This window comes from Salmo trutta, chromosome 29 (assembly GCF_901001165.1).
Source record: "Salmo trutta chromosome 29, fSalTru1.1, whole genome shotgun sequence".
Taxonomy (NCBI): Eukaryota; Metazoa; Chordata; class Actinopteri; order Salmoniformes; family Salmonidae; genus Salmo; species Salmo trutta.
The window spans coordinates 3,246,475-3,273,458 of NC_042985.1; the positions used below are offsets into that span (position 1 = coordinate 3,246,475).

The 26,984-nt window shown below is 42.0% G+C and overlaps 1 long non-coding RNA gene across 1 annotated transcript; it reads right to left on the reverse strand.

The window, feature by feature from the left end:
- Positions 1 to 18,930: 18,930 nt before the first annotated feature.
- On the reverse strand, positions 18,931 to 25,428 carry LOC115166779 (uncharacterized). The gene is made up of 2 exons (XR_003870365.1): positions 25,042 to 25,428; positions 18,931 to 19,469 (listed from the first exon to the last, which is right to left on the reverse strand). It is a non-coding gene; the product is annotated as an uncharacterized LOC115166779 (long non-coding RNA).
- Positions 25,429 to 26,984: the final 1,556 nt, after the last annotated feature.

Genomic DNA, 26,984 nt, shown 5'->3' on the forward strand with positions numbered 1-26,984 from the left:
CTTGCGAGGGGTTTGATGATTTAACCTTTCTGCACTGCAGGAGGGTTTGTAGCCTCCACGTCGAAATTGTGGAAGTTCCGCGTTATAGCTGGATTTAAATTTAAAGCCAATCAGCAGAGACTGAAGTCACGGTAAACCCTGCATTTTTTTATTGAACTTTTATTTAACTAGGCAAGTCAGTTAAGAACAAATTCTTATTTACAATGACAGCCCACCCCGGCCAAACCCAGACGGCGCTGGGGCAATTGTGCGCAGCCCTATGGGACTTCCAATCACAGCCGGATGTGATACAGCCTGGATTCGAACCAGGGACTGAGACGCAGTGCCTTAGACCGCTGCGCCACTCGGGAACCCCTTATGACGGGTGGCCTGCTTTGTCTGAGTAGTCTCATAGCTGGATTGAAATGTAAAAGGAATGAGCGGAGACGGCATTAACTATAAACGCTGTCTATATCGGCTCAATCGGAAATTTCCTTTACATTTCAATGCAGATCTCATGCAATATTTCCGCGATACGGATTGATTCCAGCCTTTAATAAATGCGGCTATTTTAAAAGGTTTTAAACCGTGTTGGCCTTTACCTTTTAACAAAAGACAACTTTGCTTCGAAAATGTGTCATATCCTCAGTGGAACAGGTAGACAGCTAATAGGTTTCAGAACATTATAGAGGTTATTTGAAGCATGTTCAAATGAAATAGACGAGGATATGCTTATCAATATACTGGTTATTACACTCTGTTTAATTACTTTAGTCGTTTCAGCCTATCCAAGCTGAAGGAGAATTTGGAGAAAGTAATATGAATTGAAAACTTGGGTGGATTCATCCTGGAAATTGTGTGGTGTCGTGGCCAATCAAAAGGGGACCGTCAGGCTCTCCCAGAAGTTTGGTTGGTGCGTAAAACCCGTAAATTCAGATAAGCAAAAATGTGTGATGGGTCTGCATAAATGAATTTGTTATTATTTTCACTTCATCATGGATAGCGTAGACCAGGCCTAGGCAATTCTAGTCCTCAGGGTCTGATTGGTGTCACTTTTTGCCCATCCCTAGAAACACCTGATTTTAAACTGATTGCATTTTTAACTGAAGATCAAGATGAGTTGACTATTGGAGTCAGGTGTGTTAGCTGGGACTGGGGGGAAAGTGTGACACCAATCAGGCCCAGAGGACTGGAGTTGCCCAGGCCTGGTGAAGACAGACGTTTCTGCTTTGCAGCCTTCTTCAGTGTGTCGGTAGAAACCTTTTCCATTCAAAACAGCATTTATAGGGAACACAGGTGAGCAACTGATGAGCAGCAGGTGCTTCTAATCAGGGTTGCCACTCATCTGCCAATCAAAAAGGGATGTAGCTTCTCTGGTCTACCTGTATACAAGTTACAATGTTCAATATAAATACAATGTCCTTCGTTTCATTAAAACCAACCCAAGACCACATTAGACCACCCTTAAACCGTTTTATTTGTAACTTTATGGTGATATACTGACCCCCAGTGGCAAGTATTATAGCATCCACAACCTAACCTATTGTCTGTTCTATTTGGGAGGCACAGGGGCTTATTCAGGTGAAGGCAATTTTACAATAACATAGAAATACATTGTGAAGAACAGATATGATTCCCATGTAGACCAGGGAATCTCCTTAGCTTTAAGTGACATCAGTTATTGTATTATATCAGTTATTGTATCATATCAGTTATCCTTTATTGTATTATATCTGTCGCATCCGTTATCCGCTGGTTGCGTCGCATCCGTTATCCGCTGGTTGCGTCGCATCCGTTATCCGCTGGTTGCGTCGCATCCGTTATCCGCTGGTTGCGTCGCATCCGTTATCCGCTGGTTGCGTCGCATCCGTTATCCGCTGGTTGCGTCGCATCCGTTATCCGCTGGTTGCGTCGCATCCGTTATCCGCTGGTTGCGTCGCATCCGTTATCCGCTGGTTGCGTCGCATCCGTTATCCGCTGGTTGCGTCGCATCCGTTATCCGCTGGTTGCGTCGCATCCGTTATCCGCTGGTTGCATCATATCCGTTCAGGTGTTGTATAATATCCGTTCAGGTGTTGTATCATATCATTTCAGTTGTCGCATTCTCTGTTGTCATATCAGTTATTGTATTATGAGTTCAGTTGTATTAAATCAAATCATTTTATTAGTCAAATGCACTGAATATAACAGGTGTAGACCTTAGTGAAATGCTTACTTACGAGCCCCTAAACAATGCCGTTAATAAAATATATATGAATAAGAAATTAAAGTAAAAAAGTTAAAGATCAGCAGTAAAATAACAATAGCGAGACTATATACAGGGAGTACCGGTACAGAGTCAATGTGCGGCGGCACAGGTTAGTCGAGGTAATATGTACATGTAGGTAGAGTTATTAAAGTGACTATGCATAGATAATAATAGAGAGTAGCAGCGGTGTAAAAGAGGGGGGCGAGGTGCAATGCAAATAGTCTGGGTAGCCATTTGATTAGATGTTCAGGAGTCTTATGGCTTGGGGGTAGAAGCTGTTTAGTAGCCTCTTGGACCTAGACTTGGTGCTCCGGTACGACTTGCAGTGCGGTAGCAGAGAGAACAGTCTGTCTAGGGTGGCTGGAGTCTGACAATTTTTAGGGCCTTCCTCTGACACAGCCTGATATAGAGGTCCTGGATGGCAGGAAGCTTGATGTACTGGGCTGTACGCACTACCCTCTGTAGTGCCTTGCGGTGGAAGGCCTAGCAGTTGCCATACCAGGCAGTGTTGCAACCAGTCAGGATGCTCTCGATGGTGCAGCTGTAGAACCTTTTGAGGATCTGAGGACCCATGTCAAATCTTTTCAGTCTCCTGAGGGGGAATAGGTTTTGTCGTGCCCTCTTCACGACTGTCTTGGTGTGCTTGGACCATGTTAGTTTGTTGGTAATGTGGATACAGCTCTCAACCTGCTCCACTGCAGCCCCGTCATTGAGAATGGGGGCATGCTCGGTCTTCCTTTTCCTGCAGTCCACAATCATTTCCTTTGTCTTGATCATGTTGAGGGAGAGGTTGTTGTCCTGGTAAACACGGCCAGGTCTCTGACCTCCTCCCTATTGGCTGTCCCGTCATTGTCTGTGATCAGGCCTACCACTGTTGTCTCATCGGCAAACTTAATGATGGTGTTGGAGTTGTGCCTGGCCGTGCAGTCATGAGTGAACAGGGAGTACAGGAGGGGACTGAGCATGCACCCCTGAGGGGCCCCTGTGTGGAGGATCAGCGTGGCGGATGTGTTACCTACCCTTACCACCTGGGGGCGGCCCGTCAGGAAGTCCAGGATTCAGTTGCAGAGGGAAGTGTTTAGTCCCAGGGACCTTAGCTTATTGATGAGCTTGGAGGGCACTATGGTGTTGAACGCTGAGCTGTAGTCAATGAATAGCATTCTCACATACAGTTGAAGACGGAAGTTGACATACACTTATGTTGGAGTTATTAAAACTCGCTTTTCAACCACAACAAATTTCTTGTAAAACTATAGTTTTGGCAAGTCGGTTAAGACATCTTCTTTGTGCGTGACAAGTAACTTTTCCAACAATTGTTTTTAGACAGATTATTTCATTCACTGTATCACAATTCCAGTGGGTCAGAAGTTTTTACATTTACATTTTAGCAGACGCTCTTATCCAGAGCGACTTACAGTAGTGATCTTACGTTCTCCCCTCGGGTGTAGCTCGTCTGAGGAGGAGACGTAAATGCCTGGGCCTAAACACACCAGGTAACACGGATGAAAGGGGAAGAAATGTGGGGTGCAATGGGCGATAAATAAATCAGACCACAACCAGAACTCAATTTTAACCCTCAGGGGATGTTTAGTAAATTATTTAAAATAAACAATATAACACACCCATAAATAATCAGTAAGACACAACAACAACAAGGGAAGGTAAGAGAAGGGAATGTTTGGGATCGGGGTCCAAGTAATGAAAATAAACAAAAGGTCCCTCCTCTTCTACACACCTAAACCTTCCTAACACTCTAAACCCTAACCCACTGTCCTACCTGGTTCCAAGAAAATACAAGGGTGACACCCGCCCGGCTAACCTAGTGTATAAAACAATGGGTTATCTACGTGAGAATGTACACCCATGGGCAGATCTACCTTTTCCCTTCTCCAGGACCTAGGTAGGGTGGAGTACCTCAGGAGGACAGGCTGAAACACAAACAAACACCAATAATCAAACAAAAAACAAGTGTCCTCTCTCTCCCCCTCCTCTCTTCTTCTCTTCTCACACGGCAAACAGATATCCTCTCTGTAATCAGCTACAGCCACGCCCACCATCGTTAGCCGCAACTCGGTACACCTGTAATGCTCAGGACACAAACACACTAACAGGGGAAAATGGGGAACAAGAAAAACGTAACACGTAACACGCCCCCCACAAAAAAGAGTAAACCCCTGGGTTTATGATAAAACCCTTACATACATACATTTTTTTAATAATACCAACTACTTACATCACCACAGTTATCAAGGCCTTGTTCTATTATTACTTATCTTTTAACTAGGCACGGGACAAAGCGTCCGCAACTATGTTTTCTGAACCCTTTATGTGCTGAATTTCTAAATTATAACCCTGTATAACCAACGCCCAACGCATAAGACGTTGGTTGTGGTTATACATGCGGCTCAGGAAAGTTAAAGGGTTGTGGTCTGTGTATACCACAACAGGCAACACACTCGAGCCAACAAACTTCAAAAAATTGTAGGGCAAATAACAGCGCCAGGGTCTCCTGTTCGATAGTGGAATACCTTGACTGACAGCTGTTGAATTTTCGAGAGAAGTAACAAACTGGGTGATCTAGACCATCGTGTTCCTGTAATAGTACAGCACCTGCACCCACTGAACTGGCATCCACCTCCAACTTAAATGGTTTCTGGAAATCAGGGGCAGAAAGAACAGGAGAAGTACACAATAGTGCTTTTACAAAGTCAAAAGCAGATTGACACTCAGCGGTCCACTCAAAGGACACTGAAGGACTGAGTAACCTATTCATTGGGGCTACAACTGTTGAGAAATTCCTACAAAATGTACGGTAATAACCCGTCATGCCTAAGAATCTGCGTAATTCTCGGCGAGTGGCAGGAAACCGGGTGATAGCATCCACCTTAGTTGTTACGGTACGCACCTGACCCCGACCTACCTCTTTACCCAAATATGTAACAGTTGCCTTTCCAAACTCACATTTGGCTAAGTTAAGGGTCAAAGAAGCGTTGGCCAAGCGTGCAAACACAGCCCTCAATGTGCTCATGTGATTAAGCCAGGTAGTCGAATGAACAACCAGGTCATCCAGATATGCAGTACAATCAGGAACATCAGCCAATACAATATTTACCAAACGTTGAAACGTGGCCGGAGCATTCCTCATTCCAAAAGCCATCACTGTGTACTGGCAGAAACTGTCAGGAGTTACAAAAGCAGACACCTCAGAGGCAGTGAACACATACATTTCATACAATTTCATACATTTTTTTTCTGTGCTGGCCCCCCGTGGGAATCGAACCCACAACCCTGGTGTTGCAAACACCATGCTCTACCAACTGAGCTACAGGGAAGGCTAAGTTTACATACACTAAGTTGATTGTGCCTTTCAACAGCTTGGAAAATTCCAGAAAATGACGTCATGGCTTTAGAAGCTTCTGATAGGCTAATTGACATAATTTGAGTCAATTGGAGGTGTACCTGTGGATGTATTTCAAGGCCTACCTTCCTACCTACCTCTTTGCTTGAAATCATGGGAAAATCTAAAGAAATCAGCCAAGGCCTCAGGAAAAGAATTGTAGACTACAAGTCTGGTTCATCCTTGGGAGCAATTTCCAAATGCCTGAAGGTACCACGTTCATCTGTACAAACAATAATATGCAAGTATAAACACCATGGGACCACGCAGCAGTCATACCGCTCAGGAAGGAGACGCGTTCTGTCTCCTAGAGATGAAAGTACTGTGGTGCAAAAAGTGCAAATCAATCCAGAACAACAGCAAAGAACCTTGTGAAGATGCTGGAGGAAACAGGTACAAAAGTATCTCTATCCACAGTAAAAACGAGTCCTATATCGACATAACCTGAAAGGCCGCTCAACAAGGAAAAAGCCACTGCTCCAAAACCGCCATAAAAAGCCAGACTAAGGTTTGCAACTGCACATGGGGACAAAGATCATACTTTTTGGAGAAATGTCCTCTGGTCTGATGAAACAAAAACAGAACTGTTTGGCCATAATGACCATCGTTATGTTTGGAGGAAAAAGGGGGAGGCTTGCAAGCCAAAGAACACCATCCAATCCGTGAAGCACGGGGGTGGCAGCATCATGTTGTGGGGGTGCTTTTCTGCAGGAGGGACTGGTGCACTTCACAAAATAGATGGCATCATGAGGCAGGAAAATTATCTGGATATATTGAAGCAACATCAAGACATCAGTCAGGAAGTTAAAGCTTGGTCGCAAATGGGTCTTCCAAATGGACAATGACCCCAAGCATACTTCCAAAGTTGTGGCGAAATGGCTTAAGGACAACAAAGTCAAGGTATTGGAGTAGCCGTCACAAAGCTCTGACCTCAATCCCATAGAAAATTTGTGGGCAAAACTGAAAAAGTGTGTGCGAGCAAGGAGGACTACAAACCGGACTCAGTTACACCAGCTCTGTCAGGAAGAATGGGCCAAAATTCACCCAACTTATTGTGGGAAGCTTGTGGAAGGCTACCCGAAACGTTTGACCCAAGTTAAACAATTTAAAGGCAATACTACCAAATACTAATTGAGTGTAAGTAAACTTCTGACCCACTGTGAATGTGATGAAAGAAATAAAAGCTGAAATAAATCATTCTCTCTACTATTATTCTGACATTTTACATTCTTATAATAAAGTGGTGATCCTAACTGACCTAAGACAGGGAATTTTAACTAGGATAAAATGTCAGGAATTGTGAAAAACTGAGTTTAAATGTATTTGACTAAGGTGTATGTAAACTGCCAACTTCAGCTGTAGGTGTTCCTTTTGTCCAGGTGGGAAAGGGTAGTGAGAAGTGCAATAGAGATTGCATCATCTGTGGATCTGTTAGGGTGGGATGCAAATTGGAGTGGGTCTAGGGTTTCTGGGATAATGGTATTGATGTGAGCCATGACCAGCCTTTCAAAGCACTTCAAAGCACTTGGCTACAGACGTGAGTGCTAAGGGTCGGTAGTCATTTAGGCAGGTTACCTTAGTGTTCTTGGGCACAGGGACTATGGTGGTGTGATTAAAACATGTTTTTATTACAGACTCGGACAGGGAGAGGTTGAAAATGTCAGTGAAGACACTTGCCAGTTGGTCAGCGCATACTCGCAGTACAGATCCTGGTAATCTGTCTGGCCCTGCGTCCTTGTAAATGTTGACCTGTATAAAGATCCTACATCGGCTGTGGAGAGCGTGATCACGGTCTTCTGGAACAGCTGGTGCTCTCATGCATGTTTCAGTGTTATTTGTCTTGAAGCGAGTATTGAAGTAGTTTAGCTCGTCTGTTAGGCTCGTGTCACTGGGCAGCTCTCAGCTGTGCTTTCATTTGTAGTCTGTAATGGTTTGCAAGCCCTGCCACATCCGACAAGCGTCAGAGCCGGTGTAGTGCGATTCGATCCTAGTCCTGTATTGACGCTTTACCTGTTTGATGGTTCGGAGGGCATAGCGGGATTTCTTATAGAGTTCCGCTCCTTGAAAGGGGCAGCTCTAGCCTTCAGCTCAGTGCGGATGTTGCATGTAATCCATGGCTTCTGGTTGGGGTATGTACGTACAATCACTGTGGGGACGACACCATCGATGCACTTATTGATGAAGCTAATGACTGATGCGGTGTGCTCCTCAATGCCATCGGAGGAGTCCCGGAACATATTCCAGTCTGTGCTAGCAAAACAGTCCTGTAGCTTAGTATCTGCTTCGTCTGACCACTTCTTTTTATTTATTTATTGAGTCACTGGGGCTTTCTGCTTTAATTTTTGCTTGTAAGAAGGAACCAGAAGGATAGAATTATGGTCAGATTTGCCAAATGGAGGGAGTGTTTTGTATGCATCTCTATGTGTGAAGGTGGTCCAGAGTTTTTTTCCCTCTGGTTGCACATTTAACATGCTGATAGAAATTTGGTAAGACCGATTTAAGTTTCCCTGCGTTAAAGTCCCCGGCCACTAGGAGTGCCGCCTCTGGGTGAGCGGTTTCCTGTTTGCTTATGGTGGAATACAGCTCATTGAGTGCTGTCTTAGTGCCAGCCTCGGTCTGTGGTGGTATGTAGACGGCTACGAAAAATAGATGAAAACTCTAGGTAGATATTGTGGTCTACAGCTTATCATGAGATACTCTAACTCAGGCGAGCATAACCTCGAGACTTCCTTAGATATCATGCACCAGCTGTTATTTACTAAAATACATAGTCCGCCGCCCCTTGTCTTTCCAGACGCCGCTGTTTTATCCTGCCAATACAGCGTATAACCAGCCAGCTGTATGTTGATAATGTCGTCTTTCAGACACAACTCCGTGAGGCATAAGATATTACAGTTTTGAATATCCCGTTGGTAGTTTAATCTTTCTTGTAGGTCATCGATTTTATTTTTCAAAGATTGCACGTTTGCTAGCAGAACAGAAGGCATTGGGGGTTTATTCGACCGTCTACAAATTCTCAGAAGGTAGCCCGCCCTCCGGCCCCTTCTCTTCAAGCAAATGATGGGGATCTGGGCCATATCAGTTGTATTTTATCAGTTGCTGCATTATATCAGTTGTATGCTAGCTCATTGAATAGTCCCCTGTAGATCACATTGTTCTGATGCGATGCACTGGTGGTGCAGATAATGATGCAAAGATAATGGAGCTCATTGGAGACTGTGATTGGTCAGAGGAAGGCCACAGTGTGGCTTACCTACCTGCTGCTTCCTGGAGTCTCCAAGGGCTCACCTGGTGTCACTTGCCCCAGAGCAGAGATCGGTGACTGGAGGGAAGCTGACTGCACATTAGACCACAGCCATGACAGAGCGACAAGACACGCCTCTGGTAAGTAACTATGTTAGCGACTGTAAGTAGATCACATCTTATGAGGCACTGTTGAACAGGTTGGCCAAACTCTCCAACCTGTCTGTTGATTTGTCATCATTTATTTTTTTCCCATGAGTGTGCAGGCACTATTCTATATGTATGTCTGTGATAAAGTACTCAGCTTTTAAGAATCACTTCTTCTCTGACATTTATTTGGTTCTTGGAAATCTTATTTCACAACCTATTACAGAGATGGCAAATTGTATATTGTTACAGTTTGGATGCATTACAACATTCTTTGTGATTTGTAGACATGTTGTAATCATATGATTCATGGTGTAATGTGGCTCTAGTCTAGTGGAATGTCACTACGGATATTATCTGTAGTATATAATCATAGAATATAATCAAGTGCTATATTGTCATGGGCGTCATAAGGATTGGACCAAAGCGCAGCGGGTAAAGTGCTCATCTTAATTTATTTAAAGAAGACACTTAAACAAAATAAACAAACGACGAAAACAGTTCCATAAGGCTCACAGGCTATACAGAAAATAACCACCCACAAAACACAAGTGAAACAAACACAACTAAATATGGCCTCCAATTAGAGTCAACGACAATCAGCTGCCTCTAATTGGAGGTCATTGCCAAAAACCATCATAGAAATAGAAAACTAGATATACAGAAATAGATAACATAGAACCTAAACACAAAAACAAACACCCCCTGCCACGCCCTGACCAAACTACAATGACAAATAACCCCTTTTACTGGTCAGGACGTGACAGTACCCCCCCCCCCCCCCAAAGGTGCAGACCCCGAATGCACCTAAAAAAAAACAACAAAAAAAACAACCTTAAACTTAAAGTGAGGGAAGGGAGGGTGGCCACCGTCAATGACGGTTCCTGTGCTACACCTACACCTCCCCCTTCCCAATAATCCCACTACGGAGGTGGCTCTGGGCGTAGCTCCCATTCAGAAGACTCCGGGCTGAGGGGCGTCGCTGGAGACCTGATGCGTGGGGCTGGAATAGGAGGTGCCAGACTAGTAACACGCACCTTCAGGCTAGTGCGGGGAGCAGGAACAGGACGTACTGGGCTATGGTGGCGCACTGGAGGAAGAGTACGCGGAGCAGGCACAGGGTATACTGGGTCTTGGAGACACACTGGAGGTCTGGAGCGCACGGCCTGCACAACCCGTCCTGGCTGGATGATCACTGTAGCCCGGCACGGGCGGAGCGCTGGCACAGGGCGAACTGGCTGTGCTGGGGAATGAGGGCTGCCGTGCGTAGAGCAGGCGCAAGGTAAACTGGGCCGAGGAGCCGCACTGGAGACCAGATCCGTTGTGCCGGCAGCTGCGGAGCCCTTATTGGCCGCACCGGACTGTGCATGCGTATGGGTGACACCGTGCGCATTTCTGCGTAACAAGGTGCTTGCTTGATCTGTCGCTCCCCATAATAAGCACGGGGAGTTGGCTCAGGACTCCACCCTGACTCTGCCCAACTCCCCGTGTGCCCCCCCCAAAACATTTTTTTTTGGGGGGGGGGGGGGGACTGCCTCTCGCACTTGCCCCTATACAGCGCCTCATAATAGCGCCGCTCTGCCTTTGTTGACTCCAGTTCCTCCCTCGGTCGCCGGTACTCCCCAGCCTGCCTCCAGGGTCCCTTTCCGTCTAAGATCTCCTCCCATGTCCACGACTCCAAATATTTTTCCTGCTGCTCCTTCCGCTGCTTGGTTCTTTTTTGGGTGGGTGGTTCTGTCAAAGGCGTCGTAAGGATTGGACCAAAGCGCAGCGGGTAAAGTGTTCATCTTCTTAATTTATTTAAAGAAAACACTTAAACAAAATAAACAAACGACAAAAACAGTTCCATAAGGCTCACAGGCTATACAGAAAATAACCACCCACAAAACAAGTGAAACACACACAACTATATATGGCCTCCAATTAGAGACAACGACAACCAGCTGCCTCTAATTGGACGTCATTGCCAAAAACCCAACATAGATAACATAGAACCTAAACCCCAAAACACACAAAACAAACACCCCCTGCCACGCCCTGACCAAACTACAATGACAAATAACGCCTTTTACTGGTCAGGACGAGACATATATTTACTTTTTGAAAAGGTCTTGAAATGCAACTAGGAATATTATTCCTGTGTTCACGTCGGTGGACCCACTCTGATGGTAAACACATCTTACAGCGTGTGGCTTTCATTCCTGTTGGGGGGTTTAAACTGATACTCAAATATCTGTGGGACAAATTCAGGTTTAATTCAACATTTCCTGTGGGCCTTGACATAAATGACTAGTTTTAACAAAAGAAAAGTCAACAATACTCTAACTTACATTCCAAATATGTTTCATTATTAAAGTGGTAGAACACTTGTGAGCTCATAGAAAATCAGCATTCATTTGGAAACAAGTTATGACGTAGTGTGCATCATACTTCCTGAGACTGTAGAGTTGGTTGAAGTTACCTCGTCAAACTATTGGCCCATGACCTCATTATTTGAGTGATAACGGCCCACTAATCTAGTAGAGCAGAAATCACAATACAGGAAGCAGGAACACTGACTCAAGCCTGCATGCCCCTATACTGAGGAGCATACCGTACACGTATACAAACAGGCACCCACGTATTCCCTCTCCATTCCCCCCCCCCCCCAAATGATAGCATTGGTCAATATTCTTTCCAACATATCCACTGACAGACATTCTATGGACGGAGCTTCATAGAGCAGTTAGGATCATACATACCCTGTGAGTGAGGACAGTGAGCTGAAGGACAGTGAGCTGAAGGACAGTGACAGGAAGACCACCCCAGAATCAGGTTTGAGAAGCAGTGAAATACCAGTTTATGATTAACTTGTATTTTCTTATGAAAAGAGGGCCTTTGTTCTATTATTTTCCCCTTAATAAATCCACCCTTATGGCACTGCGTTGCCCCGAGGCAACAAAACACATTTGGGGGCATAAAATCTTCACAAAAAAAATATGAAATATTTTTTTGGGGGGTGAATAACCTAAATGTGTGCAGTAGAGGATTAAATTACTTGGATCTTTTCCCATAACCTGCCCAAACGACTGGCCATGATCGAAATACAATTTACTGAGTGGCCAAATACTGAAGCTGCTTGTTTTTGCTGTGCAGGCATGTGCCTCGAATCTCTTCCCATTTCTGATGATCATCTTTTACCAGGCATCCCAGGCAAATGAGCACTGTCAAGCAATGTTGACTCAGATGCAAATTCTTAATCGCTGCCAGTAGGAGACAAATCTTTTATGGTTCTTTTCCAGCAGTCTAATCTCATCTGACAGCCAACCCTCAGCTCAGTCTAGGGAAGAATATAGGTTAAATGCAGCAGTCTAATCTCATTTTACAGCCAACCCTCAGCCCTGAGGTGAGTGGCATCCATCGATTGAGAAGAAAAATAAAAGCCAACTACTCCTTTCAGTTACATGGACCAACTTTTCTGGTATTCAACGTGGCAGCCAATGAGGTTAACCTCTCCTCCTCTCCCTGTTCATCTAACTCCCTCTGATAACATCCCGCCTCATTTCATTCACATCCTTATCAGAGCTGTCTTATTAAGGTACATAGTGCAGCAGTTACATTTGCCTTTGAATATAGTTGGTTGTAATGTGTGTGGATAAAGGGGTGCTGACAGTGTGATATAGTTGGTTGTAATGTGTATTGATAAAGGGGTGCTGACAGTGTGATATAGTTGTTGTAATGTGTATGGATAAAGGGGTGCTGACAGTGTGATATAGTTGGTTGTAATGTGTGTGGATAAAGGGGTGCTGACAGTGTGATATAGTTGGTTGTAATGTGTGTGGATAAAGGGGTGCTGACAGTGTGATATAGTTGGTTGTAATGTGTATTGATAAAGGGGTGCTGACAGTGTGATATAGTTGGTTGTAATGTGTATTGATAAAGGGGTGCTGACAGTGATATAGTTGGTTGTAATGTGTATTGATAAAGGGGTGCTGACAGTGTGATATAGTTGGTTGTAATGTGTGTGGATAAAGGGGTGCTGACAGTGTGATATAGTTGGTTGTAATGTGTATTGATAAAGGGGTGCTGACAGTGTGATATAGTTGGTTGTAATGTGTATGGATAAAGGGGTGCTGACAGTGTGATATAGTTGGTTGTAATGTGTATTGATAAAGGGGTGCTGACAGTGTGATATAGTTGGTTGTAATGTGTGTGGATAAAGGGGTGCTGACAGTGTGATATAGTTGGTTGTAATGTGTATTGATAAAGGGGTGCTGACAGTGTGATATAGTTGGTTGTAATGTGTGTGGATAAAGGGGTGCTGACAGTGTGATATAGTTGGTTGTAATGTGTATTGATAAAGGGGTGCTGACAGTGATATAGTTGGTTGTAATGTGTGTGGATAAAGGGGTGCTGACAGTGTGATATAGTTGGTTGTAATGTGTATTGATAAAGGGGTGCTGACAGTGTGATATAGTTGGTTGTAATGTGTATGGGTAAAGGGGTGCTGACAGTGTGATATAGTTGGTTGTAATGTGTATTGATAAAGGGGTGCTGACAGTGTGATATAGTTGGTTGTAATGTGTATTGATAAAGGGGTGCTGACAGTGATAGTTGGTTGTAATGTGTATTGATAAAGGGGTGCTGACAGTGTGATATAGTTGGTTGTAATGTGTATTGATAAAGGGGTGCTGACAGTGATATAGTTGGTTGTAATGTGTGTGGATAAAGGGGTGCTGACAGTGTGATATAGTTGGTTGTAATGTGTATGGATAAAGGGGTGCTGACAGTGTGATATAGTTGGTTGTAATGTGTATTGATAAAGGGGTGCTGACAGTGTGATATAGTTGGTTGTAATGTGTATTGATAAAGGGGTGCTGACAGTGTGATATAGTTGGTTGTAATGTGTATTGATAAAGGGGTGCTGACAGTGTGATATAGTTGGTTGTAATGTGTATGGATAAAGGGGTGCTGACAGTGTGATATAGTTGGTTGTAATGTGTATTGATAAAGGGGTGCTGACAGTGATATAGTTGGTTGTAATGTGTATTGATAAAGGGGTGCTGACAGTGTGATATAGTTGGTTGTAATGTGTATTGATAAAGGGGTGCTGACAGTGTGATATAGTTGGTTGTAATGTGTATTGATAAAGGGGTGCTGACAGTGTGATATAGTTGGTTGTAATGTGTATGGATAAAGGGGTGCTGACAGTGTGATATAGTTGGTTGTAATGTGTATTGATAAAGGGGTGCTGACAGTGATATAGTTGGTTGTAATGTGTATGGATAAAGGGGTGCTGACAGTGTGATATAGTTGGTTGTAATGTGTATTGATAAAGGGGTGCTGACAGTGTGATATAGTTGGTTGTAATGTGTATTGATAAAGGGGTGCTGACAGTGTGATATAGTTGGTTGTAATGTGTATTGATAAAGGGGTGCTGACAGTGTGATATAGTTGGTTGTAATGTGTGTGGATAAAGGGGTGCTGACAGTGTGATATAGTTGGTTGTAATGTGTGTGGATAAAGGGGTGCTGACAGTGTGATATAGTTGGTTGTAATGTGTATTGATAAAGGGGTGTTGACAGTGTGATATAGTTGGTTGTAATGTGTATTGATAAAGGGGTGCTGACAGTGTGATATAGTTGGTTGTAATGTGTATTGATAAAGGGGTGCTGACAGTGTGATATAGTTGGTTGTAATGTGTATTGATAAAGGGGTGCTGACAGTGTGATATAGTTGGTTGTAATGTGTATTGATAAAGGGGTGCTGACAGTGTGATATAGTTGGTTGTAATGTGTATTGATAAAGGGGTGCTGACAGTGTGATATAGTTGGTTGTAATGTGTATTGATAAAGGGGTGCTGACAGTGTGATATAGTTGGTTGTAATGTGTATGGATAAAGGGGTGCTGACAGTGTGATATAGTTGGTTGTAATGTGTATGGATAAAGGGGTGCTGACAGTGTGATATAGTTGGTTGTAATGTGTATGGATAAAGGGGTGCTGACAGTGTGATATAGTTGGTTGTAATGTGTATTGATAAAGGGGTGTTGACAGTGTGATATAGTTGGTTGTAATGTGTATGGATAAAGGGGTGCTGACAGTGTGATATAGTTGGTTGTAATGTGTATTGATAAAGGGGTGCTGACAGTGTGATATAGTTGGTTGTAATGTGTGTGGATAAAGGGGTGCTGACAGTGTGATATAGTTGGTTGTAATGTGTATTGATAAAGGGGTGCAGACAGTGTGATATAGTTGGTTGTAATGTGTATGGATAAAGGGGTGCTGACAGTGTGATATAGTTGGTTGTAATGTGTATTGATAAAGGGGTGCTGACAGTGTGATATAGTTGGTTGTAATGTGTATGGATAAAGGGGTGCTGACAGTGTGATATAGTTGGTTGTAATGTGTATTGATAAAGGGGTGCAGACAGTGTGATATAGTTGGTTGTAATGTGTATTGATAAAGGGGTGTTGACAGTGGGTTTATTCAGGTCTCTTGAATACATAAGCAGGGAAGATCATATGAAAATATCACCAAGGAAACATGTTTGACATTGCTTCTTGGGGAACGTAGTATCCATATTTCCACTGACTGACTAATGGATGGGCCTACAGTTCAATATCTTTTTATATGAGTTGTAAAAATCATGTTTAGCTTTCTAGCTAGCACACAGTTTAAACAAATGAACAAGCTAGCACATTCTGACTCTGTTCATTTGCTGTGATTTGTCACCAAATGTTCGTATATTTATTTTTTAATTGTTAAACAAATGTAGGGTGAGGCAACTTGAGCTCAGAGCCCTGGACAAAGGAGTGGAAAAAAGTTAAATCATGAAGGGAATTCTATCAGTGGGTGGGCAATGGCAAGCCCTTGGGACAGATCTAATGAATAATTTATGGTAAAATTGGATGCCTTGGGGCGACACAATATAGATAGACCATCTGTTTCTGGAGGAATGTGCTCTACTCAGGGCAGAATTCATTCAATTCAAACTACTGCAGGTACAGAAAATAATATTGACAACTCCATGAAATATGGAACCAAAATTAACATAAATGCTGTGAAAAAGTGACTATATTCAACCATATACCACTGTGTACTAAACTAGTTGATTCGTTTCTTCATTAAACATCTAAAGACTGTGTATAAAGACATTTCTTTACTTAAAATGTATAAAGAGTGCCACCATTTTGACTAATAGTATGTCAAGGTAGCCTATCGGTCTTAATTGGATAGGCCTACAGATAGAACGGGTTAGAGTTTGGGACGAAAATATTTGAATGCGTTTCTGCACGAGAAGGATAATTCAACACATTTGACTGAGAAAATGTTTTAACTTTGAGGAAGAACGGGTTGGCGGGGAGGGTCTGGGAGCGTTCGTTTTGCCACCAATCCGCATTTGCAGGTGAAAGAAATGGCACACTTTCTCCACATGTCCCTTCCATGTCGCAAGCCCCGATGCCAGATGGCCACTTACCAATACCCTAAAGAATTTATTTTCTTGCTGTATGGCCAATCCTTGACTTGCGAACGTTAAAAATTGTCCTGCAAAGCTCCCACTGCATAATTTTATACGCGCATCGCTCATACTCACGGTTTTGCACGATTGCCATCGCGTTCACGATTGACTTAAATGCATTTCCATAGTCACGCTTACTCGTTACTCTCAAAACTATTAGGTTGTACTTCTACTAGAACCAGACCAAATCTGATACATTTAATTGTGGTTGTATTCATTAGTCTTTGATAGGTCAATTTAAAAGTTGACACGTTACTCTACAGGCAGACGTAGGTTAAGATACAATGTATTGCACTTCTGAACTTGTTTATGACAGACGTATTTTCTTTAGAAAAGGTAAGTCAAATAGTGTGCACCTGCCATTAACGGTTGGCCATCTTCATAGCCTGATATTATTGAAAAGCACTTGGAGTTAACACAGAATTTGAAAAGAAACGACAATCATGTGCAGGTCTTGATTACGTGTTACATTGTTTGGTCTAGTACTATACAGATGTCTAGGGTGTTAACCTCTACGGGCCACGGTGGCAGTATTGAGAATTTTGAAAAAAATACGTGCCCATTTTTAACTGCCTCCTACACCAACTCAGAAGCTAGGATATGCATATTATTAACACATTCGGATAGAAAACTCTGAATTTTCTAAAACAGTTTGAATGGTGTCTAAGTATAACAAAACTCATATTGCAGGCAAAAACCTGAGAAAAATAGATTTAAAAAAAAATGAGAATTTTGTGGCTGTACTATTTAGTGTCATTGTTTATTAGATACCATAGTGAGAAAGGATTCAGTTCGCAACTCCTACGGATTCCACTAGATGTCAGCGATCTTTATAAAGTTGTTTGAAGCTTCCATGATTAACAGGGAGCAAATTAGAATGCATTGAAGTTGACGTCCGTGGGATGTCGTCACTTCCATTATGGCCTGCACCTGCGCAATCATGAGACACGAGACATTTTTAAAAAACGTTTTTCTAGACACAGGTGAAGTCGGGTTGAAACATTACTGATGTTTCACGTTAAAAATGGCTCTAAAGATTGATGCTAAACGTTTGACATGTTTGAACAAACATAGATTATTTTTGTAACTTTTTGCCGTGACTTCACACACCCCCCCGCGCTACTTTTTAGTAGCCACCGAAGCACTAACAACATGGAACAACTTGGAGTTATTTGGACATCAATTATGAACTTTGTCAAAAGAAACCACATTTGTTGTGGACCTGGAATTCCTGGAACTGCCAATGGATGAAGATAATCAAAGGTAATGGATTATTGACAATAGTATTATTGATATTACATGGTTACAAGATGATGCTAAGCTAATTAGGCTAGCTTATTGTTCTTAGCACAGCACCTGGTTTATTGCAACTTGTGATTTCCCAGTAAAGTTATTTTGAAATCTGGCAAGACAGTATCATTTACGAAATGTTAAACTATAATTATTTGAATGACAATATTATAATTTACCAAGGTTTTCGAATAGTAATTTTGAAAATTGTAACGTTGTTCACCGGAAGCATTTCAGAGAAGAAAAAAGAAAAAAAGAAAAAAAAAAAAAAAAACAGAATTTCACCGCTACTGTAAAATGCGGTTTTTGGATATAAATATGAACTTGATGGAACAAAAAATGCATGTATTGTATAACATAATGTCCTAGGAGTGTCATCTGATGGAGATTGTCAAAGGTTGGTGCATAATTTTAGCTGGTTTCTGCTTTTGGTGACGCCTGACCTTGAATTGAAAATGGATGTTTGTACTTTTGTGGCTATGTACTGTCCTAACATAATCTAACTTTATGCTTTTGCCGTAAAGCCTCTTTGAAAATCGAACAATGTGGTTAGATTAAGGAGATGTTTCTTTTAAATGGTGTAAAATAGTTGATTGTTTGAGAAATTGAAATTATTAGATTTTTGATGTTTTGAATTTCCAGCCTTGCTAGCAATCCCGTCTCAGGGTTCATTGCTAACCCGTGGCCTCAACAGGCACAAATCAGAGAGATCTTCTCCAATACCCTGTTAAGGCAGTCAGAAAACCTCCACATTGGTCTCATATCGGAAATATACTTACATGTTGAATGGATCAGTTGATTTGCATATCGACAGTGAGGGCAATATCATCTGCATCTCCGTGCGGAATTATGAGCAGTAAATTATAGCTCGTGGGATTAGTATATCTACCAACGAGCCATAATGGAGGCAGATCTCATAAGTCATCCATAGTAGGAGGGCTAGTCTATAGGTCTACTGCTGCTACAATTTATTGAGGCACTCTTCAAGTGCTGTCAAATGGAACGACTGCTGCTCTTATTGTTTCTCTAGTGTGTGAGGGGTGTGCATGGGCAGGTGGTGTCCCTGTTCACCTCGTTAGCCATTTGAGGGCTCACTAATGCAACAAAGTAAGCAGAAAGTCAAAATGTAAACTACATTGTTTTAATAAGTTTCCCCAGCTACCATTTAAACAATCGCAGAAAACTTAGTTGAATTAAAACATAAGTTAGTTGAAATCAAATAAAATATTTTAAATAGAATAAGACATTGTTACTTCGGCAAAAAAAACCTAGGCCAACATCTTTTGTCCAACCGAAAAATGCAAAAAAGGCAGATGACCTACGTAGCAAATTAGCCTTAAGTATCATTTGAGGGCTCACTAATCAATACAGTGAGCAGAAATGCAAATAAATTGTCTTTCACAGATATCATTTAAAACAATCTCAGACACGTAATAAATTAACACAAGTTAGTTGAATTATTTTTTAAATACATATGTTGCCTTATTTGGGAGGGTTACTCCATCTTTTGTCCGAGATGAAAATATTAACTGCAGAAGCGGCAGATGGTAGCATTTGTCAGCGTGGTTAATCGAACGGGTCCCTCTGCGTGGCGTTCAAGGGGAATTGAGTGAAGAATTGTGCTGGGGGCTAGTCATCTCATTTCTTCTCCTCATTGGGAACAAATCTGCAGGGAAGAAGTGTAGAACGGTTAGCCTTCAATTCATAGTCAAAACAAGAACTTCGTTATGTAGTAATGTTTTATGATTTCACTGCCATACTGTGTTTGATCTTGTCTAGCCATCTTGTCTCAAGAGGACCACAATGGAAATAAGTCCCAGACTTTGTTTTATCCATGTGCATGTATGGCTTAAGTTGTGCTTTTAAAAAAATATATTTTTAAAGTGGTCAAATTAATAAACTAAACTAGTTGGCAAGTCATTAAAACAAGTTGCTCATTAAGGAGTTTGTGTTAGTGGCAGCTAGTTATTCAGGGCAGTTGAGCCTCACCTGTTCTGTTAAAATAACTACAGGGAGAGATAGAAAGTTCATGCCCCCTTGGGTGTTGCCATAGTTACAGTAGATATTCCAATCCAAGAAGCCTCAAGGTCAGCCATAAACAACACAAGTTGGAAATTGCAATTTCAACAATGAGTGGTTTGGAAGGAGTCAGTGGCTGACCTGCAAAGCTGCCAGCTAGTTGGCAGAGGGTGTGGGGTCAAAGTCTGGGTTTAAGGGTCTCTTCTCCAAGCTTTTAAAAAAGAAAGTTTGAGAAGAGGTGGGGAGGGGAAGAACAAGTGCCGACTGGGAAAATGAATGAGGGTTCAAAATCTACCTCGGAGTTCCAAGTCTAGAGCGCTGACAAGTCAACCTGGTTTCAAACCCCCCAAGTTATCTAGAAAGCACCATAAATCCAGAGAATTCCAAACTGACAAAGTTAAATGATAATTTGCCCACAAAGACCACCTTCCTGTTCAAGTGAGCACTGCAGTGAGTCCAAAAATGTATTGTATGCTGCATAAGTTATGTAATATGCCAGGGAGGTATGTATACTGTAGACTTGGTCCCTCCCCCCTCCCATATTAGCCTGATGTTTTAACTTGGTTGTGCACATGTAACCTACAGCCCATTTTAGATAACTGTCATCGAATATTGTAAGAGCTTTCATTGTTCGCTTTATATGCCCCCTTTATCCTATGGGTCTGACTTGTACAGGAAGAACTTTTTTTTTTTATTAAAGCCCACGTTCTGAATTCTGTCATTGTACATTTCAAAAGTGCTGAACAAAGTTAATCTTCACATGCTCATTGTCTTAATCAGAATTAGATTACCTCTTAATCGAGCATCCTTGCCTTGCCATAGTTTGTACTATTATTTAACTAGGCAAGTCAGTTAAGAAATCTTATTTTCAATGACGGCCTAACAGAACATGGTTTGCCCCACCGAAATGTAGACGCTAAAAATCGCCACTGTGTAGACTTACCTATAATTTGAGTAACGTTGACTGCACGTTCATAAGATGTCCTTACTCCGAATACATAGTGTTGGGTTAGAGTTACATTTCCTCGTATTGGGGACTACTTCGATGGAACAAAGTGCAGTCTGATAGAGGGGTTTGGTTGAGGCAACAACCACGTACATGAGTGAACCTCTGCGCTATAGTCTGTCGAACGTCACAACCTGACCTCTCATACCTCCAGATTGTCGACTCCTGGTATAAGGTCGATGGTTCCAGATAAGTTCCGACAAAAGCTTGTATGGCGAAACAGTTGCTCTGTGCAACCGGGCTCTCCAAACCAGTTGGTGACGGAAAGTTTGTCAAGACATCCAGTTATATGTCCAGTCTTGAAGAAATAGGAAATTGATTCACACTGGGCTGTTTCTAACGTCAACTGCGACCTGTGGATGTAGGTAGGCTTTTAAAGGACCGAGGATGCCGCCTAATGTGGTTAACTTTCAGGTGGTTTAATGTTTCACTATGGTAATTAAATTATTTCTTTCGGTGTGCTCTGCATTGCGCATCAGAGTGAAAAATAAACCATACATAATATTGAAGGTTAGCCAAACAATAATTACAACCCTGGAGCAGTAAAATACACACCATAGAGAGAAAACATGTCACTAGGATCCAGTCTGGAACAACGACTATTCATATGGCAGACAAGCCTATATACACAGAAGCTAAATGTTTTTACATTTGAATTAAAGGTAACCTTTTTTAATTCCAGGCTTTATCTAAATATCCGGAAATACAAGGGACAAAACAAATTTCAATTTCTCCTAATCACTCAACATAGTGCCAGTGTAGCTTCCGTCTCTTTCCTCGCCCCAACCTGGGCTTGAACCAGGGACCCTCTGCGCAGGTCGACTGACACCCCGCGAAGCATCGTTACCCATCGCGCCACAAAAGCCGCAGCTCTTGCAACGCAAGAGGAACAACCACTTCAGGTCTCAGAGCGGGTGACGTCACTGATTGAAACGCTATTCGCGCACCACCGCCAACTAACCAGCCATTTCACATCGGTTACACCAGGGTATATCTGATGTGCTGTCTGGAATAAGAGCAAGCATGTATCGTGGTAGAAAAGGGCAATCGAGGATCAAATGAGTTTAATTCTCCATTTCTAGGTCACAATAGTAACATCGTCTTTCCGCTTCACCACAATACCGACCTGTTTCAATACGCAGAGGCATAATCCCTGATCTGTGCACAGCTTTTAGGAAGGTCATACATATCATAATATCTTAAAGAATTCACCCGTAACCAGGTTCATGATTCATCTCCACCCATTGTCTTCATATGGAATCAGTTGTTTAATCATATCTATGTTTCCCTTAAATGTAGATTCGTGCAGATGTTCAGACATGTTGCCCAGGCATAGGGGTCTATGGTTAGAGCCCACCGAAACAGCTAGCCATTCTGGCATATCCAACAGTCTAATCCATATCTCACCTGGGTCCCAGCCCATGGCCCCAGTTATTGCAAGTACAGGTGCAAATTTATGGAGACCTAAAAGTAACGTACTGCTCTGCTATGAACATGGTCGTTTTTAAAATCTTAGCACCCCACACTCCTGCAGCATAGTCCAGAACAGGACACGCATGTGATACAGTTTGGAATACGTAGCATAACCAATATCTTGAGTTTCCTATAACTCAGAGCTCTACTTGCCGAGTCGGCCAGGGCAGACGTTGCGTATAGAAAGGTAACATGTTTATCAATAAACAGCAATATTTATAAAATGTTAGTCAACTGAAGAACGTTCTCACCAAAGCACTTCTTAGTAGCTGGTTTTCTAAAATGCATTATCTGTGTTTGTCTGGTTCATCATGAGTTGCCATTTATACACCAATTTGACTGCAGATTACATCTTCCGCAGTTCTTGTTATGCCATCAAAATAATACTTAACATTACATTATTTCTTACTCCAATATTTAACTTTTTTACCAAATCATTTATAAAACAAAGCCCGTGAAGGCGTCTCCTTGTTTACACCCGAGGGTGTGGGAAACCAATCTGTACGATACTCATTAACACGCAACTGGTACTTTGTGGAGACTGGCTTGCTTGATAAAATGTCCCATCAACCCCTGTCTTCAAACTACAGGCTAAAAGATCCCCATTTACAAAATCAAAAGCTTTCTGGAAAAAAAACGAAACATGCAAAAGTAGGCTTGTCTTCATGTAATCCAGTTCTGATTATTGTACAGACAGAAGATATGCTCTGGATTTACGAAAAACATTTTCTTCCACCATTTAAATACGGGTTAAATGTATAAGAGGGTTCTAACGTATTTTCCAGTTTAGTTCAGGGAACATGTTATAAAATTATTCCTCAAAATGCCACGTTGGTTACTTGAGAAAAAAACCCTTAAGTACCTGTGTAAAATCAGAGTTCAGCCCCCCCCCCCCCCCCATTACAATGCTTGTACTAACTTATTTGGCGTAAACTGTTGAGGATCTCTTGTCTGCGTCTCCTCAAGGTGTAATAACTGACCCTCTGATATCTGTTCAAAATAGCCAGTCAACACATGCTGCTTTCTTAAATTCCTTCCTACACTGTTCTCTTGTATTCCTGTTTTTACACTAACAATACGTACTCAGCCTTGTGCATTACTGACCATAAATCCACTAACTCATTCCAAAAACTCATGTTTGGTTTGATCATGTCACGCCCCCATATTTCAGAATATATAACATAACATTTTTCACACCACACATCCAAATCAAACGTTTAGGCATCTTCAGAGTTGAGATGAGTTCGAGCTTTACTGGATTTAAATTGAAAAGGCAATGAGCAGAGACTGCGTTCACGGTAAACCCTGCATATGTCGGCTCAATCGGAAATGACCTTTTAAAGCAGATCTTCTGCAATACGAATGGAATCTAGCCTTACAGGTGGACATTTTAAAAAGGCTTTATACCGTGTAGACCAACACCTTTCCAAACAAAAAACGTTGCTTCGAAAATGTGCCTTATCCTCAGTGGAACATGTAGAGCTAATAGGTTTCAGAACATAGGCCGTTATTTGAAGCCTGTTCCAATGATACAGGCGAGGATAGGCTAATCAATATACTGGTTACTACTTTAAGCGTTTCTGCCTAGCCAAACTGAAGGACAATTGAGAACCTACTGATTTTTTGGGGTTGTTGCTTGAATGTAAATTGTGGTGTCGTGGCCTATCAAAAGAGGAACATCGGGCTCTCCTAGAAGTTTGGTTGGTGCGTAAAACACGTAATTCCCGATATACAAAAATGTGATATCCGCATTTAAAGTTGTCGGTCATATTGTCGCTGCATCAGGGATGCGTACACAGACGTTTCTGCTTTCCAGCCTTCAGTGTTTAGGTACAAATCTTTTTCATTCAAACCAGCACTTAGTGAACACAGGTGAGCAGCAGGTGCTTCTAATTAGGGTTGCCACTCATCTGCCAATTAACAATGTGGCTTCTGGTCTACCTGTATACAAGTTACAGGCAAGTGGTGTGGCGGCCTCTCGTGTGGCTTATTCATTTCCAATATAAATATATTGTTCATAATGTGGGTTTAGCATGTTCCAGCAGAGCCAACATGAGACCACCCTCGAGCTGTTTGTGACGTTATGGTGATATAGTTGCCACTGGGGGGGTCAGTAAAGCATCCACAAGCTAGGGTCTATTTGGGAGGGAGACCCACATTTTTAGCAACAAAAAAAAACTAGAGGCTTGCATGTTATTTTGGCATTAATATGTGTCACATCAGTTTGCAAACGTAACAAAAATGTATAAATGAGTTAAAGCCCATACAGACAAGTATGTCTTAAGGCAGCGCCAAAATGCATGCGTTTCAGCCTAGCTCAGTGCTTTCTGCAGTGGTGCGGCAAGCCAGCAGAAAATAGGAACATTGCGCCATGATTGGCTCAGTGTTCTGTCACGCATGGGGACAGTACATCGCCAAGTTTAAGCGGCTAGTAAGGATAGACATCACATTTCAGCCCTTTGGGTCCAGACATGTAATATAATTCTACGTGCCTTTCCAAGGCGGCTCAATGTCATCGGCCACAGATAAAATTAAATGTACAGTAGCTTTGATTGGACTGAACATGGCAATATCTTAGCTAGTGGCCATCATTAATCAAGTGGACGATCTACTGGCAAATCCATTTTAATCCTTGTCATATGAAGAGTAATTATAGATAAAACGTATAGGTGCGCATCGGCCATAAAGATCACACAACAAGTTGAAAATAACCCCCCAGAACCGCTAGTGCTTGGCTTACCTGCGTGCGCCAACTTCTGACTCCTGGTAGAAGGCAGGCATCGACTCCGCTGACATTCCTTCCCATTCGTAACTCCCGGGAATTGGTGTGTCTGTCTCGAAGTGGAAATTCCATCGACGCTGGTCTCGTTCAGAGATTTCCTTCAGCGTCGCCTTCAACTCGCGGTTCAGCGCGTCATGGTCGATGGGTCCAAATAAGTTCCGACAAACGCTTGAATGGCGACGGGGAAGAGTTGCTCTCTCTGCCACCGGGCTTGCCAAACCAGTTGGCGTCTGAACGTTTGTCATGACGTCCAGCAATATTTCCAGTCTTGAATAAATAGAAAATGGATGTTACCTCTAACTTCCCGCTGCGATCACTGCCATTTTGTGAGCGGAGGTAGGCTATTTAAAGGCCCGAGGATACCGCCTATATATTGCCCGGTCTTGATTATTGGTTGTCCATTAGCGTGAAAACACGCCCCTTTCACCTTTTAAATGGCGTGATTGTAGTCTAATTAGGCGTTTTTGCCGTTTGATCAGTTCATTGGTCAATTTCAGGTTAATATTACTCAGAGAGAATATATGAAGGTTTGCAAAGCAATTCCACTTCCTTTACTTGGACTTATTAAGTGCACTTTGTTATATGAGGTTGTTCCCTGTTGTCCAAGTTTACAAATAATGACTGGAGTCTTTTGGATAAAAAAATTCAACAATAAGTGGATATGATCGGCAGTTAATGAAGTCATTTTTGGTGATTATAATTCAATATATTGCTAGGGACGTGACCGACCACCATGCTATGGTCAAAAGCGACTACCTTTTACCTTAATTGGCCGGTTATCCCAAAAGTTAAAGAAACACATTTTAAAATATGTTCTTCCATTTATCCAGTTAAGGATTTCTTGCACAAAAGATTCCATTTTGACAAAATGCCTTGTGTTTTATGTTCCTCTGATTCAGAATCTATACAGCATTTATTTGTTTCATGCTGCCATTCTAGTGAACTATGGATTGAAATTCATGAATGGTTGTGTATAAAATCTCCAGAATGACCTATGTTTACCTTTGATGATGTTAAACGGCGTTATGCTTATCCTTGTAATTCCCATCATAACTATTTTATTAACATCATTATTCTCTTGGCCAAATACTATATTCATAAATGTAAATGGAGTCATGTCTCTGAATGTCTGTTAATGTCTCATTGCCTTGTCGCATATAAATGATGTCCTGAATTATTCCTTTTTGGGGGGGGGGATTCGCCTGGTGTTCTATTATTATTTTATTGTTTCATTGTATTCACAGGAATGTCCCTGTATTGATGTGTAATATTGTTATTGTTGCAATAAAAATAAACATAACATTAAAATAGTAGTCTAATTGGGTGGGTATTTGGAATGGCACCAAATGAGGTTCACTTTTGGAAGTTTAATGACAGCCTTCTGCACTGCAGGAGTGATTGTAGCCTACGTATTTCTGCTGTTTAGGGCTGGATTCAATCTGTATCGTCGAAATCGCGGAAGATCCGCGTTATAGCTGGATTGAAATGTAAAAGGAATGAGCGGAGACGGCATTAACTATAAACGCTGTCTATATCGGCTCAATCGGAAATTTCCTTTACATTTCAATGTAAATCTCATGCAATATTTCCGCGATACGGATTGATTCCAGCCTTTAATAAATGCGGCTATTTTAAAAGGTTTTAAACCGTGTTGGCCTTTACCTTTTAACAAAAGACAACTTTGCTTCGAAAATGTGTCATATCCTCAGTGGAACAGGTAGACAGCTAATAGGTTTCAGAACATTATAGAGGTTATTTGAAGCATGTTCAAATGAAATAGACGAGGATATGCTTATCAATATACTGGTTATTACACTCTGTTTAATTACTTTAGTCGTTTCAGCCTATCCAAGCTGAAGGAGAATTTGGAGAAAGTAATATGAATTGAAAACTTGGGTGGA